At 47.7% G+C, this 20,634-nt stretch overlaps 1 protein-coding gene across 1 annotated transcript in view; it reads left to right on the top strand.

Annotated features, from left to right (window-relative positions):
- The first annotated feature begins 729 nt into the window (after positions 1 to 729).
- SPTBN2 (spectrin beta, non-erythrocytic 2) overlaps positions 730 to 20,634 on the top strand; it is a 174,730-nt gene continuing 154,825 nt past the window's right edge. Inside the window, exon 1 of the mRNA XM_038764161.1 lies at positions 730 to 951. The gene's annotated coding sequence lies outside the window, so the exon portion shown is untranslated. The remainder of the gene's footprint in view (positions 952 to 20,634) is intronic.

The raw sequence follows: 20,634 nt of genomic DNA on the forward strand, positions 1-20,634 counted from the left end.
TGATTGAGTGGAGACTGTGAGCCCGCTGTTGCAGAGGGACTGTCTCTATATGTTGCCAACTTGGACTTCCCAAGCGCTTAGTCCAGTGCTCTGCACACAGTAAGTGCTCAATAAATTCGATTGATTGACTGATTGATTGAGTGGAGACTGTGAGCCCACTGTTGCAGAGGGACTGTCTCTATATGTTGCCAACTTGGACTTCCCAAGTGCTTAGTCCAGTGCTCTGCACACAGTAAGCGCTCAATAAATTCGATTGATTGATTGATTGATTGATTGAGTGGAGACTGTGAGCCCACTGTTGCAGAGGGGCTGTCTCTATATGTTGCCAACTTGGACTTCCCAAGCGCTTAGTCCAGTGCTCTGCACACAGTAAGCGCTCAATAAATTCGATTGATTGATTGATTGATTGATTGATTGGAGGGACAGAGAGGAGCTTCGGGGATGCTCAGGGGAGGGCCTTCCTCTGGTTGGGGGTGGATGGGGGTTGTTGACCCCTGGGGAGCAGGAGGAGGAGGGGTTGCCATGGCAGCGGGGTGGGGGACCATTGGCCCCCGCGGGGCAGGAGGCTCCAGATGGTCCCGAGGCTCCCGCGGGAGGGGGCGGCGGGGGCGGGGGGAGCCAGCCAGCCAGCCAGCCTATTGTCCTCCTTTCCCAGAGCCGCATTCCTGCTGCTCACTCCCGCCCGTTGCCACGCGCCTCCTCCTTTTCCTGGTCCTCCTGGTCCTCCCCCTCCTCTGGTCCTCCTCCTCCTCCTGGTCCTCCTCCCCCAGGCCCGCCTGACACCCCGCCAGCTGCCAGCCCACCGCACGCACCCCTCAGAGCCGGCTCCGGCCCCCCGATGCTCCGGCCTTAGGGTCCCTCCGGAGCCCCCCATCATCCCCATCCCCATCTCCATCACTCCCGCGACCCCAGGACCCGGCTCCATCGTCGCCACCGACGCAGCCTCCAAAGGTGAGAGGGAGCTCGGGGCGTTTGGGCCCAGCGAAGGAGGCCCACTTCTCACCCCCCTGAGCCCCTGGACAAGCTTTGGGTATCTGCAAGGAGATGGGGGCCAGAGGAAGAGGGTCCTCTGGGTGGTGGGGGTGATGAAGGGTGAAGAGGATGGGGAGGGGGAGCCCATCTGGTCCCCTAAGAGCAGGCTGGGGACGCCAGGTCAGGCTAGGGGGGCGGTGGGAGAGTGGGCCAGGTCTGGGGATCAGACCTTGTTCTTGCCAAGCGCTTAGTACACACCGTAAGCGCTCAATAAATCCGAATGAATGAAAGAGTGAATGGGGAGGGGGGCGTTGGGGGTCGTGTGAGGACTCGTCTAGGGTCGGGGGATGGCAGATTGCTGGTCCTGGAAGTGGGGAAGAGGGCGGCGGTGGTTGTGGAAAAGGGTGAGGGTCAGCTCTGGGCGAGCTTCGGGGAGACCTTGCGGAAGATGACGATGAGGTAGAGCTGAACGTATCGGGTCAGCTTGGAGGGTGATGGGGGGAGAGTCCGTGGCGGGGGTTGATGAGCAGCTGTGCGACACTGGGGTCTGCTTCTAGACAGGGGGATGGGCCGGCTGGGCCTTGCTGGGCTTTTCTCCCTGTCCCCAGGTGCACATCTACACGTCTTTCGATGTGCCTCCGTGAGTCATTTTCGTGTCTCCGTCCCCGGGCGAGCCTATCTATGGGTCAGCCACCGAGTTCATCGCTGTCTATCTTCCTCTCCGTAGATCTGTGACAGAACTCATCGATTACGCGTGCGCGCACGCGCACGAGTGTGTATCTGTAGAGTGGACAATGGCAGGGACTGGGGTGACAGTTGGTCCAGGGGAGGCCCTGAGTATTTAGAGTCCCCCAATTTACTGGGGCTGCTGTAGAAATATCAGCTGCGACAGGAGCCTCTACTTTCAAGTACTGGGGCCTTGAACGATTGCTGCTGCTCCAAGCGTGTCTTACGATATGTAGTCCCAGGAATACTGTTAGAACGGGACATGGAGCATAGATACGCCACCCCTTCATTCCTGTCCCAGGGCCCATTGTTTCCTCTCCTTGTCCCAAAGACTTCACATATCCCGACTCCGGATCAGGGAGAAGCAAAGGATGAGGGTAGCAGTATATGATATCTATTTATCCTCCCGAATAGGGACAACGGTTAGGTCAGGATGCCTCGTCATAAGGGAGAGGATGGATTCTTTTTCTTAGACGGTGCCATTTCTTCCCATCTCCTCCTGCCACTTTGGCGAGGGTTTTTCTCCTAGCCCAGTGAAATATTGCCGTGGGAAATCTCCTCAACCTTTCGCTCTTCCCCCCGCCCCCCGTGATGCCGCATAACTTCTTGGAAATACGGGTTAGTCTATGTCCTAACCTAACCTGTCATTCCTGAGGGTTATTTGGGCAGCTGCCTTCCTCGTCCCCAAAGCGAATTACATTTCCCGCACGGGGGGTGGGCTTGTCTGGCTTCAGGTCATCCAGAAACTGGTTTGTCTTGACAGCGGAGTAGACAGCTGAATTCTAAAAACACCTCTCATTCATTTGATCGTATTTATTGAGCGCTTACTGTGTGCCGAGCACTGTACTAAGCACTTGGGAAGTCCAAGTCGGCAACATATAGAGAAGCAGCGTGGCTCAGTGGAAAAAGTCCGGGCTTTGGAGTCAGAGGCCATGGGTTCGAATCCTGACCAGCACATGTCTGCTGTGTGATCTTGGGCAAGTCACTTAACTTCTCTGGGCCTCAGTTACTTCATCTGTAAAATGGGGATTAAGACTGTGAGCCTCACGTGGGACAACCTGATCACCCTGTATCCTCCCCAGCGCTTAGAACAGTGCTTTGCACATAGTAAGTGCTTAACAAATGCCAATTATTATTATTATATAGAGACGGTCCCTACCCGACAACGGGCTCACAGTCTAGAAGGGGGAGACAGACAACAAAACAAAACATGGAGACGGGTGTCAAAATCGTCAGAACAAATAGAATTAAAGTATATGCACAAGTTCAAAGTTCAGACGATCTCTAGCTCACAGTCTAGAAGGGGGAGACTGACAACAAAACAAAACATGGAGACGGGGGTCAAAATCGTCAGAACAAATAGAATTAAAGCTAGATGCACAAGTTCAAAGTTCAGATGATCTCTAGCTCAGTCTAGAAGGGGGAGACACAACAAAACAAAACATGGAGACGGATGTCAAAATCGTCAGAACAAATAGAATTAAAGTATATGCACAGGTTCAAAGTTCAGATGATCTCTAGGGGTGTCCAGAGAGAGAGACATCTCTGAGGATGGGTACCAGAGAGCTTCTTTAGAGAGAGTGATGTAGCCCTGGGGGTGGAAGAAATAGTTTCGGCAATTTTGACTTTTAAGGTGGGTTCTAAAGATAAAATGGGGTCATCATCATCATCATCATCATCATCATCAATTGTATTTATTGAGCGCTTACTATGTGCAGAGCACTGGACTAAGCGCTTGGGAAGAACAAATTGGCAACATATAGAGACAGTCCCTACCCAACAGTGGGCTCACAGTCTAAAAGGGGGAGACAGAGAACAAAACCAAACATACTAACAAAATAAAATAGAATAGATATGTAGAAATAAATTAAATAAATAAATAAATAGAGTGAAAAATATGTACAAACATATATACATATATACAGGTGCTGTGGGGAAGGGAAGGAGGTAAGATGGGGGGGGTGGAGAGGGGGACGAGGGGGAGAGGAAGGAAGGAGCTCAGTCTGGGAAGGCCTCCTGGAGGAGGTGAGCTCTCAGCAGGGCCTTGAAGGGAAGAAGAGAGCTAGCTTGGCGGAAGGGCAGAGGGAGGGCAGGTGAGCTCCCCAGGTGAGCATATCTGTGCAGTCCCACTGTTGGGTAGGGACCATCTCTATATGTTGCCAACTTGTACTTCCCAAGCGCTTAGTCCAGTGCTCTGCACACAGTAAGCGCTCAATAAATACGATTGATTGGTTGATTGATTAGTCCATTCCTGCCTCGGGTCTAGCTCCTCTATTGTATTGGGCTCTCCTGAGCGCTTTCTACAGTGCTCTGCACCCAATAAGGGCTTGATAAATATCATAGAGAAGTAGTGTAGCTCAGTGGACAGAGCACGGGCTTTGGAGTCAGAGGTCATGGGTTCAAATCCCGGCTCCGCCACTTGTCAGCTGGGTGACTTTGGGCAAGTCACTTCACTTTTCTGGGCCTCAGTGACCTCATCTGTCAAATGGGGATGAAGACTGTGAGCCCCCCGTGGGACAACCCCCTCCCCACGCCTTACCTCCTTCCCCTCCCCACAGCACCTGTATATAAGTTTGTATGTATTTATTACTCTATTTATTTTATTTGTACATATTTATTCTATTTATTTTATTTTGCTAATATGTTTTGTTTTGTTCTCTGTCCTTCTAGCCTGTGAGCCCACTGTTGGATAGGGACCGTCTCTATATGTTGCCAACTTGTACTTCCCAAGCGCTTGGTACAGTGCTCTGCACACAGTAAGAGCTCAATAAATTCGATTGAATGAATGAATGAATGAACCTGATCACCTTGTAACCTCTCCAGCACTAAGAACAGTGCTTTGCACATAGTAAGTGCTTAATAAATGCCATTATTATTATTATTATTATTATTGATTGGTTGCTTGAAGCCATCTTTTCCTTTATCCATCTATTCATTCATTCAGTCGTGTTTCTGAGCGCTTCCTGTGTGCAGAGCACTGTATCATCATCATCATCATCATCATCAATCGTATTTATTGAGCGCTTACTGTGTGCAGAGCACTGTACTAAGCGCTTGGGAAGTACAAATTGGCAACATATAGAGACGGTCCCTACCCAACAGTGGGCTCACAGTCTAAAAGTGGGCTCACAGGCTCACTGTACTGAGCGCTTAGCACTTTCTTTTGTCCACCTAACTGGACTCACTTATCTTTCTCTCTACCTCACTTTTCCTCTGCTTCCCATTTCGACTGCTTTTTAACCATTTTTCTTCCCTCCCGTAGCTAAGCAGTTGCCTATCCCTCAACATCTACATTTCCATACCGCTATTTGGCATTTCTTTTCTTCCTCCCGTCTCTACCACTAGCTAACTGTTACCACTAGCTAACTAAGTTGTTGGGTAGGGACCATCTCGATTTGTTGCCTAATTGTACTTTCCAAGCGCTTAGTACAGTGCTCTGCACACAGCAAGCGCTCAATAAATACGATTGAATGAGTGAACTGTTCCTCTCTCTTTAGAGCTCGAGGTGTTACCCATCCTTCAATTCTTGCAGCCAACCTCAAACCCTCTTCATTTCTCTATCTTCCATCTCACCGGCCACTCCAATCAATCAATCGTATTTATTGAGCGCTTACTGTGTGCAGAGCACTGTACTAAGCGCTTGGGAAGTCCAAGTTGGCAACATATAGAGACGGTCCCTACCCGGCAGTGGGCTTAGAGACTTTATTGGAGAAGCAGCGTGGCTCAGTGGAAAGAGCCCGGACTTTGGAGTCGGAGGTCATGAGTTCAAATCCCCACTCCGCCAATTGTCAGCTGGGTGACTTTGGGCAAGTCACTTCACTTCTCTGGGCCTTGGCTACCTCATCTGTAAAATGGGGATTAAAACTGTGAGCTCCCCATGGGACAACCTTATCACCTTGTAACCTCCCCAGCGTTTAGAACAGTGCTTTGCACATAGTAAGCGCTTAACAAATACCGTCATTATTATTATTATTATTATTGGCTTCCATTTCACTAACGCCATCCGACCCCAGCTTTAACTGAACCGAGGAGATGAGCTTGTCCCAGCTCCCAGCATCATCATCATCATCATCAACAATCGTATTTATTGAGCGCTTACTGTGTGCAGAGCACTGTACTAAGCGCTTGGGAAGTACAAGTTGGCAACATATAGAGACAGTCCCTACCCAACAGTGGCACAATAATAATAATAATAATGGTGGTATTTGTTAAGCGCTTACTATGTGCAAAGCACTGTTCTAAGCGCTGGGGAGGGCTACAAGGTGATCAGGTTGTCCCACTTGTAGCTCACAGTCTTAATCCCCATTTTCCAGATGAGGGAACAGAGGCACAGAGAAGTTAAGTGGCTTGCCCAAAGTCACACAGCTGACAAGTGGCGGAGCCGGGATTCGAACCCATGACCTCTGACTCCCAAGCCCTCACTCTTTCCACTGAGCCACGCTGCTTCCCCTAATAATAATGATGGTATTTGTTAAGTGCTTATGGGGAGGTTATAAGGTGATCAGGTTGTCCCAGAGGTGACTCACAGTTTTAATCCCCATTTTCCAGATGAGGTAACTGAGGCACAGAGAAGTGACTTGCCCAAAGTCACACAGCTGACAGTTGGCGGAGCCGGGATTTGAACCCATGACCTCTGACTCCAAAGCCCAGGCTCTTGCCACTGAGCCACGCTGCCCCGCAAGGGGCTAACAGTCTTAATCCCCATTTTACAGATGAGGGAACGTAGGCACAGAGAGGTAAAGTGACTTGCCCAAGGTCACACAGCAGACAAGTGGCGGAGCAGGGATTGGAACCCACGTCCTTCTGACGCCCAAGCCCGTGCTCTATCCACTGAGCCACGCTGCTTCTCAGTAGTTGTTCCTACAATGGGGAGGGAGGAGGGCTCGTGCCCAGAGAAGCAGCGTGGCTTAGTGGAAAGAGCCCGGGCTTGGGAGTCAGAGGTCGTGGGTTCAAATCCCGGCTCTGCCAATTACCAGCTGTCTGACTTTGGGCTAGTCACTTGACTTCTCTGTGCCTCAGTTCCCTCATCTGGAAAATGGGGATTAAGATTGTGAGCCCCCTGTGGGCCAACCTGATCACCTTGTAACCTCCCCAACGCTTAGAACAGTGCTGTGCACATAGTAAGCGCTTAATAAATGCCATCATTCATTCATTCTAATTCCGGCCCCGCCGCTTGTCAGCTGTGTGACTTTGGGCAAGTCACTTCACTCCTCTGGGCCTCAGTGACCTCATCTGGAAAATGGGGACTGTGAGCCCCAGTGGGACAACTTGATCCCATTGTATCCCCCCAGCGCTTAGGACAGTGCTTCGCACTTAGTAAGCGCTTAACAAATGCTATCATCATTATTATTATTATTATGCATCTCTGCCTCCACCCTCAAGGCTTCTCCACCAATCATCATCATCAATCGTATTTATTGAGCGCTTACTATGTGCAGAGCACTGTACTAAGTGCTTGGGAAGTACAAATTGGCAACATATAGAGACGGTCCCTACCCAACAGTGGGCTCACAGTCTAAAAGGGGGAGACAGAGAACAAAACCAAACATACTAACAAAATAAAAGAAATAGAATAGATAGGTACAAATAAAATAAATAAATAAATAAATAAATAAATAGAGTAAAATTCCAATTCCAACAATGCCTTACCTTTTCTGGGAGATGGATCCCAGCTCTGAAGTTAATAATGAAAATAATAATAATCGCATTTATTAAGTGCTTACTATGTGCAAAGCACTGTTCTAAGCGCTGGGGAGGTTACAATAATAATAATAATAATAATGGCATTTATTAAGCGCTTACTATGTGCAAAGCACTGTTCTAAGCGCTGGGGAGGTTACAATAATAATAATAATAATAATGATGGCATTTATTAAGCGCTTACTATGTGCAAAGCACTGTTCTAAGTGCTGGGGAGGTTACAAGGTGATCGGGTTGTCCCACATGGGGCTCACAGTCTTAATCCCCATTTTACAGATGAGGTAACTGAGGATCAGAGAATTTAAGTGACTCGCCCAAAGAGCTGGGATTTGAACCCATGACCTCTGACTCCAAAGCCCGGGCTCTTTCCAATGAATCACGGTCTTTCTCTGTTGGCATTCCCAGTGGGATCTTCTTCAGCTCAGCGAACCCTGAGTTCTGTTCCTATCCCTGAGGGAAAAAAAAACAGGAAAAATCTGGTGGGGAAAGGGCAGGTCGAGAGGGACGAGGACTTGGAAACCTGATGGTTAGTTTCTAAAATGGAGGAGAACTGCATTTCTGATGGCTAGTGAAGAGAAGCAGAGTGGCTCAGTGGAAAGAGCCCGGGCTTTGGAGTCAGAGGTCATGGGTTCTAATCCCGACTCCGCCAATTGTTAGCCGTGTGACTTTGGGCAAGTCACTTCACTTCTCTGGGCCTCAGTTCCCTCATCTGTCAAATGGGGATGAAGACTGGGAGCCCCCCGTGGGACAACCTGATCACCACAGAGAAGTAGCGTGGCTCAGTGGAAAAGAGCCCGGGCTTTGGAGTCAGAGGTCAGGGGTTCAAATCCCAGCTCTGCCAACTGTCAGCTGTGTGACTTTGGGCAAGTCACTTCACTTCTCTGTGCCTCAGTTACCTCATCTGGAAAATGGGGATTAAAATTGTGAGCCCCCCGTGGGACAACCTGATCACCTTGTAACCTCCCCAGCGCTTAAAACAGTGCTTTGCACATAGTAAGCGCTTAACAAATACCGACATTATTATTATTATTATTCTCTGTGCCTCAGTTCCCTCACCTGTAAAATGGGGATTAAGGCTGTGAACACCCCGTGGGACAACCTGATTACCTTGTAACCTCCCCAGCGCTTAGAACAGTGCTTTGCACATAGTAAGCGCTTAACAAATACCGACATTATTATTATTATTCTCTGTGCCTCAGTTCCCTCACCTGTAAAATGGGGATTAAGACTGTGAGCCCCCCGTGGGACAACCTGATCACCTTGTAACCTCCCCAGCGCTTAAAACAGTGCTTTGCACATAGTAAGCGCTTAACAAATACCGACATCATTATTATTATTATTCTCTGTGCCTCAGTTCCCTCACCTGTAAAATGGGGATTAAGACTGTGAACACCCCGTGGGACAACCTGATTACCTTGTAACCTCCCCAGCGCTTAGAACAGTGCTTTGCACATAGTAAGCGCTTAACAAATACCGACATTATTATTATTATTCTCTGTGCCTCAGTTCCCTCACCTGTAAAATGGGGAGGAAGACTGTGAGCCCCCCGTGGGACAACCTGATCACCTTGTAACCTCCCCAGCGCTTAGAACAGGGCTTTGCACTTAGTAAGCGCTTAACAAATACCGACATTATTATTATTATTATTATTATTCTCTGTGCCTCAGTTCCCTCACCTGTAAAATGGGGATGAAGACTGTGAGCCCCCCGTGGGCCAACCTGATCACCTTGTAACGTCCCCAGCGCTTAGAACAGTGCTTTGCACATAGTAAGTGCTTAACAAATACCGACATCATTATTATTATTATTCTCTCTGCCTCAGTTCCCTCACCTGTGAAATGGGGATGAAGACTGTGAGCCCCCCGTGGGACAACCTGATCACCTTGTAACCTCCCCAGCGCTTAGAACAGTGCTTTGCACATAGTAAGCGCTTAACAAATACCGACATTATTATTATTATTATTCTCTGTACCTCAGTTCCCTCACCTGTAAAATGGGGATGAAGTCTGTGAGCCCCCTGTGGGACAATCTGATCACCTTGTAACCTCCCCAGCGCTTAGAACAGTGCTTTGCACATAGTAAGCGCTTAACAAATACCAACATCATTATTATTATTATTCTCTGTGCCTCAGTTCCCTCACCTGTAAAATGGGGATGAAGACTGTGAGCCCCCCGTGGGCCAACCTGATCACCTTGTAACGTCCCCAGCGCTTAAAACAGTGCTTTGCACATAGCAAGCGCTTAACAAATACCGACATTATTATTATTATTCTCTCTGCTTCAATTCCCTCACCTGTAAAATGGGGATGAAGACTGTGAGCCCCCCGTGGGCCAACCTGATCACCTTGTAACCTCCCCAGCGCTTAGAACAGTGCTTTGCACATAGTAAGCGCTTAACAGTCTTCTAGACTGTGAGCCCGCTGTTGGGTAGGGACTGTCTCTATATGTTGCCAACTTGTACTACTTCCCAAGTGCTCTGCACACAGTAAGCGCTCAATAAATACGAATGATGATGAAATGGCAGAGACGGGATTTGTCTGCTGTGTGACCCGGGGCAAGTCACTCCACTTCTCTGTGCCTCAGTTCCCTCACCTGTAAAATGGGGATTAAGACTGGGAGCCCCGCAGCCCCCGTATATACGTTTGTACATATTTATTACTCTATTTTACTTGTACCTATTTACTATTCTATTTATTTTATTTTGTTGATTTGTTTTGTTGTCCGTCTCCCCCTTCTAGACTGTGAGCCCGCTGTTGGGTAGGGACCGTCTCTAGATGCTGCCGACTTGTACTTCCCAAGCGCTTAGTCCAGTGCTCTGCACACAGGAAGCGCTCAATAAATATGATTGATTGAATGAATGAATGAATACGATTGAATGAATGAATGAATGAATGAATGAATGAACAAATGCCATCATTATTATTAATGGCAGTTTGAGGGTGGGCCGAGAGCCTGGGACCGGCTCTCGGATGAGCGGGTCTGCATCCAGGCAGGAATGCCAGGCGCTGGACCAGACAAGGACCACCTCTCCGGCAGTTGTCAGGAGCCGGAATTATTCCGGCATTAAGTGTTTAAGCTACTTGGGTCCGGCCTCGAGGTCGCTAGCTAAGAATAAAGGTGCCCGTTAGGCCGTAATCCTGGATTAGCCGCTCTGCCCAGGGCAGGGAATGCTCAGCAATGCTCCTGTCTGAATCTCAAGGGTCCCGGAAAAACGGAGGAACGGGAACCCCCTCCAGGGACCCCAGCTCATCCCGGCTCCTCCACTTAATAATAATAATAATGGCATTTATTAAGCGCTTACCATGTGCAAAGCACCGTTCTAAGCGCTGGGGAACTTACAAGGTGATCAGGTTGTCCCTCGTGGGGCTCACAGTCTTCATCCCCATTTTACAGATGACGGAACTGAGGCCCAGAAAAGTGAAGTGACTTGCCCAAAATCACACAGCTGGCAATTGGCGGAGCAGGGATTCGAACCCGTGACCTCTGACTCCAAAGCCCGGCCTCTTTCCACTGAGCCACACTGCTTCTCCAATAATGATAACGGGGTATTTGTTAAATGCTTACTGTGTGCCAGGCACTGTACTAAGCGCTGGTGTGGTTACAAGAAAATTCGGTTGGACACATTCCCTGTCCTACATGGGGCTATCAGTCTCAATCCCCATTTTACAGATTTGGTAATTGAGGCCCAGAGAAGTGAAGTGACTTGCCCAAAGTCACACAGCTGGCAATTGGTGGAGCCGGGATTCGAACCCGTGACCTCTGACTCCAAAGCCCGGCCTCTTTCCACTGAGCCACGCTGCTTCTCCGATAATAATAATGGGGTATTTGTTAAATGCTTACTGTGTGCCAGGCACTGTACTAAGCGCTGGTGTGGATACAAGAAAATTTGGTTGGACACATTCCCCGTCCTACATGGGGCTACCAGTCTCGATCCCCATTTTACAGATTTGGTAATTGAGGCCCAGAGAAGTGAAGTGACTTGCCCAAAGTCACACAGCTGGCAATTGGCGGAGCAGGGATTTGAACCCGTGACCTCTGACTCCAAAGCCCGGCCTCTTTCCACTGAGCCACGCTGCTTCTCCAATAATGATAATGGGGTATTTGTTAAATGCTTACTGTGTGCCAGGCACTGTACTAAGCGCTGGTGTGGTTACAAGAAAATTCGGTTGGACACATTCCCTGTCCTACATGGGGCTACCAGTCTCGATCCCCATTTTACAGATTTGGTAATTGAGGCCCAGAGAAGTGAAGTGACTTGCCCAAAGTCACACAGCTGGCAATTGGCAGAGCAGGGATTCGAACCCGTGACCTCTGACTCCAAAGCCCGGCCTCTTTCCACTGAGCCACGCTGCTTCTCCAATAATAATAATGGGGTATTTGTTAAATGCTTACTGTGTGCCAGGCCCTGTACTAAGCGCTGGTGTGGATACAAGAAAATTTGGTTGGACACATTCCCTGTCCTACATGGGGCTACCAGTCTCCATCCCCATTTTACAGATTTGGTAATTGAGGCCCAGAGAAGTGAAGTGACTTGCCCAAAGTCACACAGCTGGCAATTGGCGGAGCAGGGATTCGAACCCGTGACCTCTGACTCCAAAGCCCGGCCTCTTTCCACTGAGCCACGCTGCTTCTTCAATAATAATAATGGGGTATTTGTTAAATGCTTACTGTGTGCCAGGCACTGTACTAAGCGCTGGTATGGATACAAGAAAATTTGGTTGGACACATTCCCTGTCCTACATGGGGCTACCAGTCTCGATCCCCATTTTACAGATTTGGTAATTGAGGCCCAGAGAAGTGAAGTGACTTGCCCAAAGTCACACAGCTGGCAATTGGCGGAGCAGGGATTCGAACCCGTGACCTCTGACTCCAAAGCCCGGCCTCTTTCCACTGAGCCACGCTGCTTCTCCAATAATAATGATGGGGTATTTGTTAAATGCTTACTGTGTGCCAGGCACTGTACTAAGCGCTGGTGTGGACACAAGAAAATTTGGTTGGACACATTCCCTGTCCTACATGGGGCTACCAGTCTCGATCCCCATTTTACAGATTTGGTAATTGAGGCCCAGAGAAGTGAAGTGACTTGCCCAAAGTCACACAGCTGGCAATTGGCAGAGCAGGGATTCGAACCCGTGACCTCTGACTCCAAAGCCCGGCCTCTTTCCACTGAGCCACGCTGCTTCTCCAATAATAATAATGGGGTATTTGTTAAATGCTTACTGTGTGCCAGGCCCTGTACTAAGCGCTGGTGTGGATACAAGAAAATTTGGTTGGACACATTCCCTGTCCTACATGGGGCTACCAGTCTCCATCCCCATTTTACAGATTTGGTAATTGAGGCCCAGAGAAGTGAAGTGACTTGCCCAAAGTCACACAGCTGGCAATTGGCGGAGCAGGGATTCGAACCCGTGACCTCTGACTCCAAAGCCCGGCCTCTTTCCACTGAGCCACGCTGCTTCTTCAATAATAATAATGGGGTATTTGTTAAATGCTTACTGTGTGCCAGGCACTGTACTAAGCGCTGGTATGGATACAAGAAAATTTGGTTGGACACATTCCCTGTCCTACATGGGGCTACCAGTCTCGATCCCCATTTTACAGATTTGGTAATTGAGGCCCAGAGAAGTGAAGTGACTTGCCCAAAGTCACACAGCTGGCAATTGGCGGAGCAGGGATTCGAACCCGTGACCTCTGACTCCAAAGCCCGGCCTCTTTCCACTGAGCCACGCTGCTTCTCCAATAATAATGATGGGGTATTTGTTAAATTGCTTACTGTGTGCCAGGCACTGTACTAAGCGCTGGTGTGGATACAAGAAAATTTGGTTGGACACATTCCCTGTCCTACATGGGGCTACCAGTCTCGATCCCCATTTTACAGATTTGGTAATTGAGGCCCAGAGAAGTGAAGTGACTTGCCCAAAGTCACACAGCTGGCAATTGGCGGAGCAGGGATTCGAACCCATGACCTCTGACTCCAAAGCCCGGCCTCTTTCCACTGAGCCACGCTGCTTCTTCAATAATAATAATGGGGTATTTGTTAAATGCTTACTGTGTGCCAGGCCCTGTACTAAGCGCTGGTATGGATACAAGAAAATTTGGTTGGACACATTCCCTGTCCTACATGGGGCTACCAGTCTCGATCCCCATTTTACAGATTTGGTAATTGAGGCTCAGAGAAGTGAAGTGACTTGCCCAAAGTCACACAGCTGGCAATTGGTGGAGCCGGGATTCGAACCCGTGACCTCTGACTCCAAAGCCCGGCCTCTTTCCACTGAGCCACGCTGCTTCTTCAATAATAATGATGGGGTATTTGTTAAATGCTTACTGTGTGCCAGGCACTGTACTAAGCGCTGGTGTGGATACAAGAAAATTTGGTTGGACACATTCCCCGTCCTACATGGGGCTACCAGTCTCGATCCCCATTTTACAGATTTGGTCATTGAGGCCCAGAGAAGTGAAGTGACTTGCCCAAAGTCACACAGCTGGCAATTGGCGGAGCAGGGATTCGAACCCGTGACCTCTGACTCCAAAGCCCGGCCTCTTTCCACTGAGCCATGCTGCTTCTCCAATAATAATAATGGGGTATTTGTTAAATGCTTACTGTGTGCCAGGCACTGTACTAAGCGCTGGTGTGGATACAAGAAAATTTGGTTGGACACATTCCCCGTCCTACATGGGGCTACCAGTCTCGATCCCCATTTTACAGATTTGGTCATTGAGGCCCAGAGAAATGAAGTGATTTGCCCAAGGACGCACAGCAGACAAGTGGCAGAGCTGGGATTAGAACCCACGGCCTTCTTACTCCCAGGCCCGTGCTCCAGCATCATCATCATCATCATCAATCGTATTTATTGAGCGCTTACTGTGTGCAGAGCACTGTACTAAGCGCTTGGGAAGTACAAATTGGCAACATATAGAGACAGTCCCTGCCCAACAGTGGGCTCACAGTCTAAAAGTCTATCCATTAGGCCATGCTGGATTTCCTTGTTTGCTGGATGACCTTGGGCAAGTCACTTCTCAATTACCTCATCGGTAAAAATGGGGATTGGGACCGTGAGCCTCATGTGGGACGGGGACTGTGTCCAACCTGATTCGCTTGCGTCTAATTCAGCGCTTAGTACAGTGCCTGGCACATAGTAAGTGCTTAACAAATACCACAGTTATTATTAAACAAACGAGGGGGAGCCGGGGGAGTTATCGGTGGGCTGGAAGAACAGCAGCGAAGGATTATAAGAAGCTGAGATTACACGTGATTTTATACCAAGACTAGAAACTCAGGAATCGGGGCCACGGGAAGTTCAACCTAGAAACAGGAGGAAAATGGAGATCTGGGAACGAAGGAACACAGAAAATTCAGGGATGTAACTAGGAAATAGGGCAGGAATTTAGATGCTTGGGAAGTAGAAGGGCACCCAAGACATGGAGAGCCCCGGGCAGACACGGAGATGGCGATAATTTCACGGCTTGCTCCGTTCCACGTCATGCATATTCATTCATTCATTCATTCATTCATATTTATTGAGCGCTTACTGTGTGCAGAGCACTGTACTAAGCGCTTGGGAAGAACAAGTCGGCAACATCTAGAGACGGTCCCTACCCAACAACGGGCTCACAGTCTAGACAGGGGAGACGGGCAACGAAACAAAACACGTGGACAAGTGTCAAGTCATCAGAATAAATAGAAGTAAAGCTAGATTCATTCGTTCAGTTGCATTTATTGAGCGCTTACTGTGTGCAGAGCACTGTATATAACCGAGACTTCCCGAATTCATTCATTCAATCATATTTATTGAGCGCTTACTGTGTGCAGAGCACTGTAGTAAGTGCTTGGGAAGTACAAGTTGCCAACATATAGAGACAGTCCCTACCCAACAAGGGGCTCACAGTCTTGAATCCCACTCCGGAGAGGATCTTCGAGCGATTCCCACCCCCTCGTCCAGAATCCCTGACAATCAATCAATCAATCAATCAATCGTATTTATTGAGCGCTTACTATGTGCAGAGCACTGTACTAAGCGCTTGGGAAGTACAAATTGGCAACACATAGAGACAGTCCCTACCCAACAGTGGGCTCACAGTCTAAAAGGGGGAGACAGAGAACAGAACCAAACATACCAACAAAATAAAATAAATAGGATAGAAATGTACAAGTAAAATAAATAAATAAATAAATAAATAGAGTAATAAATATGTGCAACCATATATACATATATACAGGTGCTGTGGGGAAGGGAAGGAGGTAAGATGGGGGGATAGACACTTTCAGGAGGAATGAGGGGAATCCCAAATTTGCCTCCCGCTAAAGAGCCCCTAGTGTAAATGTTTATTGGGTTACCCAGTAATATAGAATATACCTCCTCTAGATTGTAAGCTCCCCCAAGACAGCAAGCTCTGTAAACTCGCTGTGGGCAGGGATCATATCTACCAACTCTGTTATACTGTACACTCCCAAGCGCTTAATACAGTGCTCTGCACACAGTGAGCGCTCAATAAGTATCACTGATGGATTGATTGGTTGAAAATAGCCTGGAGATGTCTTCAGCACTTCAGAGAAGCCAGAATGGGTGTCTCAAAACCTCTCTCTCTCCCCCAAGTTGTCCCCTTCGGCTTCTGCACCGGCGGAGGGTGTGCTGGTGCTCCAAACTGTGGAGACGGGAGATAAGGCCTTCCCAGACTGAACCCCTTCCTTCCTCTCCCCCTTGTCCTCCTCTCCATCCCCCCCATCTTACCTCCTTCCCTTCCCCACAGCACCTGTATATATGTATATATGTTTGTACATATTTATTTATTTTACTTATACATAGCCATTCTATTTATTTTATTTTGTTAGTATGTTTGGTTTTGTTCTCTGTCTCCCCCTTTTATTCTGTGAGCCCACTGTTGGGTAGGGACTGTCTCCAGATGTTGCCAATTTGTACTTCCCAAGCGCTTAGTACAGTGCTCTGCACATAGTGAGTGCTCAATAAATACGATTGATGATGATGATGATGATGAGAACATTCTCCTGTAGCTTTGCTTCCCACCTCTGGAAAGTCAGGGAAAAGGAGCAATGGGGGTTATCAGGCCCACCCGGGCTTTTCGTCAGCTGCTGAAGCCTCCTGTGAGGGAAAAGTCCTGTTTGCCCGCATTTTTGTTTTGATCCTCTCCATCTCCCCCATCTTACCTCCTTCCCTTCCCCACTGCACTTGTATATATGTATATATGTTTGTACATATTTGTTACTCTATTTATTTATTTATTTATTTTACTTGTACATATCTATTCTATTTATTTTAATTCCCCTCTCCATCCCCCCCATTTTACCTCCTTCCCTTCCCCACTGCACCTGTATATATGTATATATGTTTGTACATATTTGTTACTCTATTTGTTTATTTATTTAATTTTACTTGTACATATCTATTCTATTTATTTTATTTTATTTCCCCTCTCCATCCCCCCTATCTTACCTCCTTCCCTTCCCCACTGCACCTGTATATATGTATATATGTTTGTACATACTTGTTACTCTATTTATTTATTCATTCATTTTACTTGTATATATCTATTCTATTTATTTTATTTTGTTAGTATGTTTGGTTTTGTTCTCTGTCTCCCCCTTTTAGACTGTGAGCCCACTGTTTGGTAGGGACTGTCTCTAGATGTTGCCAACTTGTACTTCCCAAGTGCTTAGTCCAGTGCTCTGCACACAGTAAGCGCTCAATAAATACGATTGATGATGATGATGATGATCCTAAGTAGGACACATTAGGGCCAAATCAGGACACGCCGGCATATGGAACAGGAACTAAGGAACGGAGAAATTGAGGCTCCGAAAAGCCAAGTCGACTTACCCAAGGTCATAGAGCAGACAAGCGGCTGAGTGAGGACTAGAATCCTGATCTCCTGACTCCAAATCCTATGCTCTTTCCACTAGGTTTATATATTTTGTTTTGTTTTGTTCTCTGTCTCCCCCTTCTAGACTGTGAGCCCGCTGTTGGGTAGGGACCGTCTCGATATGTTCCAAACTTGTACTTCCCAAGCGCTTAGTACAGTGCTCTGCACACAGTAAGCGCTCAATAAATACAATTGAATGAATGAATAGGCAATACTACCTATTGCCCAAGGGCTGGCCGGTCTTATAATAATAATAATAATAATAATTGTATTTGTTAAGCACTTACTAAGTGCAAAGCACTGTTCTAAGTGCTGGGGGGATGCAAGGTGATCAGGTTGTCCCACATGGGGCTCACAGTCTTAATCCCCATTTTACAGAGGAGGTGACTGAGGCCCAGAGAAGTGAAGTGAGTTTTGCGCTTACTATGTGCAAAGCACTGTTCTAAGCGCTGGGGGGATACAAGGTGATCAGGTTGTCCCACGTGGGGCTCACAGTCTTAATCCCATTTTACAGATGAGGTAACTGAGGCACAGAGAAGTTAAGTGGCTTGCCCAAGGCCCCACAGCTGACAAGTGGCGGAGCCGGGATTTGAACCCATGACCTCTGACTCCAGAGTCCGGGCTCTTTCCACTGAGCCACGTTGCTTCTCTAATGGCTAGTTAGGTCTTCCAAAGTTGTTATTACTCTATTTATTTTACTTGTACATATTTATTCTATTTATTTTATTTTGTTAATATGTTTTGTCTTGTTGTCTGTCTCCCCCTTCTAGACCGTGAGCCCGCTGTTGGGTAGGGACCGTCTCTAGATGTTGCCCACTTGGACTTCCCAAGCGCTTAGTCCAGTGCTCTGCACATAGTAAGCGCTCAATAAATACGATTGAATGAATGAAGGATGGAAGGAAGGAACTTAGCGGAACTGTTTCAAAGCTATAGTAAAGTAGTCTTGGGTGATTCCTCTTGCACTCTTCAAGGAGACAGTATTATTATTATTATATTTGTAAAGTGCTTACTAAGTGTCAAGCACTTTTCTAAGCGCTGGGGTCTTGTCTTATGCTGTCCAGTCGTCTCGGACCCATAGCGACTCCATCTCTCCCAGAACGCCTCACCTCCAACTGCAATCGTTCTGGAAGTGTATCCATAGAGTTTTCTTGTTGAAAATCCAGAAGTGATCTACCATAACCTCCTTCTGTGCAGTAAACTTGAGCCCCTGCCCTCAACTCTCCCCCCGTGCTGCTGCTGCCCAACACAGGTGAATTTTGATGTAGCATTCATTCATTCATTCATTCAATCATATTTACTGAGCGCTTACTGTGTGCAGAGCACTGTACTAAGTGCAAATTGGCAACATATAAAGATAGTCCCTATCCAACAATGGGCTCACAGTCTATTAATAGAAACATATAAAATGAGAGATATTAGACATAAGTGCTGTGGGGCTGGGAGGGGGGATTCATTCATTCATTCATTCAATCGTATTTATTGAGCGCTTACTGTGTGCAGAGCACTGTACTAAGCGCTTGGGAAGTACAAACTGGCAACATATAGAGATGGTCCCTATCCAACAACGGGCTCACAGTCTACTAATAGAAATATATAAAATGAGAGATATAGACCTAAGTGCTGTGGGGCTGGGAGGGGGGATTCATTCATTCATTCATTCAATTGTATTTATTGAGCACTTACTGTGTGCAGAGCACTGTACTAAGCGCTTGGGAAGTACAAATTGGCAACATATAGAGATGGTCCCTATCCAACAACGGGCTCACAATCTACTAATAGAAATATATAAAATGAGAGATATAGACATAAGTGCTGTGGGGCTGGGAGGGGGAGATTCATTCATTCATTCATTCATTCAATTGTATTTATTGAGCACTTACTGTGTGCAGAGCACTGTACTAAGCGCTTGGGAAGTACAAACTGGCAACATATAGAGAGGGTCCCTATCCAACAACGGGCTCACAGTCTATTAATAGAAACATATAAAATGATAGATGTAGACATGAGTGCTGTGGGGCTGGGAGGGGGGATTCATTCATTCATTCATTCAATCATATTTATTGAGCACTTACTGTGTGCAGAGCACTGTACTAAGCGCTTGGGAAGTACAAATTGGCAACATATAGAGATGGTCCCTATCCAACAACGGGCTCACAGTCTATTAATAGAAACATATAAGATGGCTTTGCCCTCGCTAGCCATTGCCCATGCTGGGACTAGAACGGGTATGCCTGTGCCTGACTCTTTTAGACTGTGAGCCCACTGTTGGGTAGGGACCGTCTCTATATGTTGCCAACTTGTACTTCCCAAGCGCTTAGTCCAGTGCTCTGCACACAGTAAGCGCTCAATAAATACGATTGATTGATTGACTCTCCTTCCCGTAGCTGCGACTGGGAAAATATTGGCAATTCTCCAGGTGCCTTCCTGAGAGGGGGAAGAACTGGGGTAGATACAAGGTAATCGGGATGATACCGTTCTTGCCCCTCTTGGAGCTAGCAGTCTAAGTACTTCCTCCACTGCTAATCTCCTCACCTTACCTCATTCTCGCCTGTCCCGCCATCGACCCCCGGCCCACGTCATCCCCCGGGCCTGGAATGCCCCCAATCCCTCTGCCCATCCGCCAAGCTCGCTCTCTTCCTCCCTTCAAGGCCCTGCTGAGAGCTCACCTCCTCCAGGAGGCCTTCCCACACTCAGCCCCTTCCTTCCTCTCCCCCTCGTCCCCCTCTCCATCCCCCCATCTTACCTCCTTCCCTTCCCCACAGCACCTATATATATGTATATATGTTTGTACATATTTATTACTCTATTTATTTATTTTACTTGTCCATACCTATTCTATTTATTTTATTTTGTTAGTATGTTTGGTTTTGTTCTCTGTCTCCCCCTTTTAGACTGTGAGCCCACTGTTGGGTCGGGACTGTCTCTATATGTTGCCAATTTGTACTTCCCAAGCGCTTAGTCCAGTGCTCTGCACATAGTAAGCGCTCAATAAATACGACTGATTGATTGATTGATTTGGGAGATCCCACATCAGGATGATACCGTTCTTGCCCCTCTTGGAGGGTACTTTGAGAGATCCCGCGGCCTACCAATTTCTGAGCTCTCATCACCCTCTATCCAGGGGGTCTCAACACTCCCCTAGTTTGGTTTCTGTGTTTAGGTCAAGATTAATTAAGCAGCTTCAGGAGGTTGGGGGATCTGAGACTACGTGGTGAAGTATTCAATCCATACTTCATGCTGCTGCCCGGATTATCTTTGTCCAGAAATGCTCTGGGCATATTACTCCCCTCCTCAAAAATCTCCAGTGGCTACCAATCAATCTGCGCATCAGGCAGAAACTCCTCACCCTGGGGCTTCAAG

The sequence above is a fragment of the Tachyglossus aculeatus genome, chromosome 22 (genome assembly GCF_015852505.1).
Source record: "Tachyglossus aculeatus isolate mTacAcu1 chromosome 22, mTacAcu1.pri, whole genome shotgun sequence".
Lineage (NCBI taxonomy): Eukaryota > Metazoa > Chordata > Mammalia > Monotremata > Tachyglossidae > Tachyglossus > Tachyglossus aculeatus.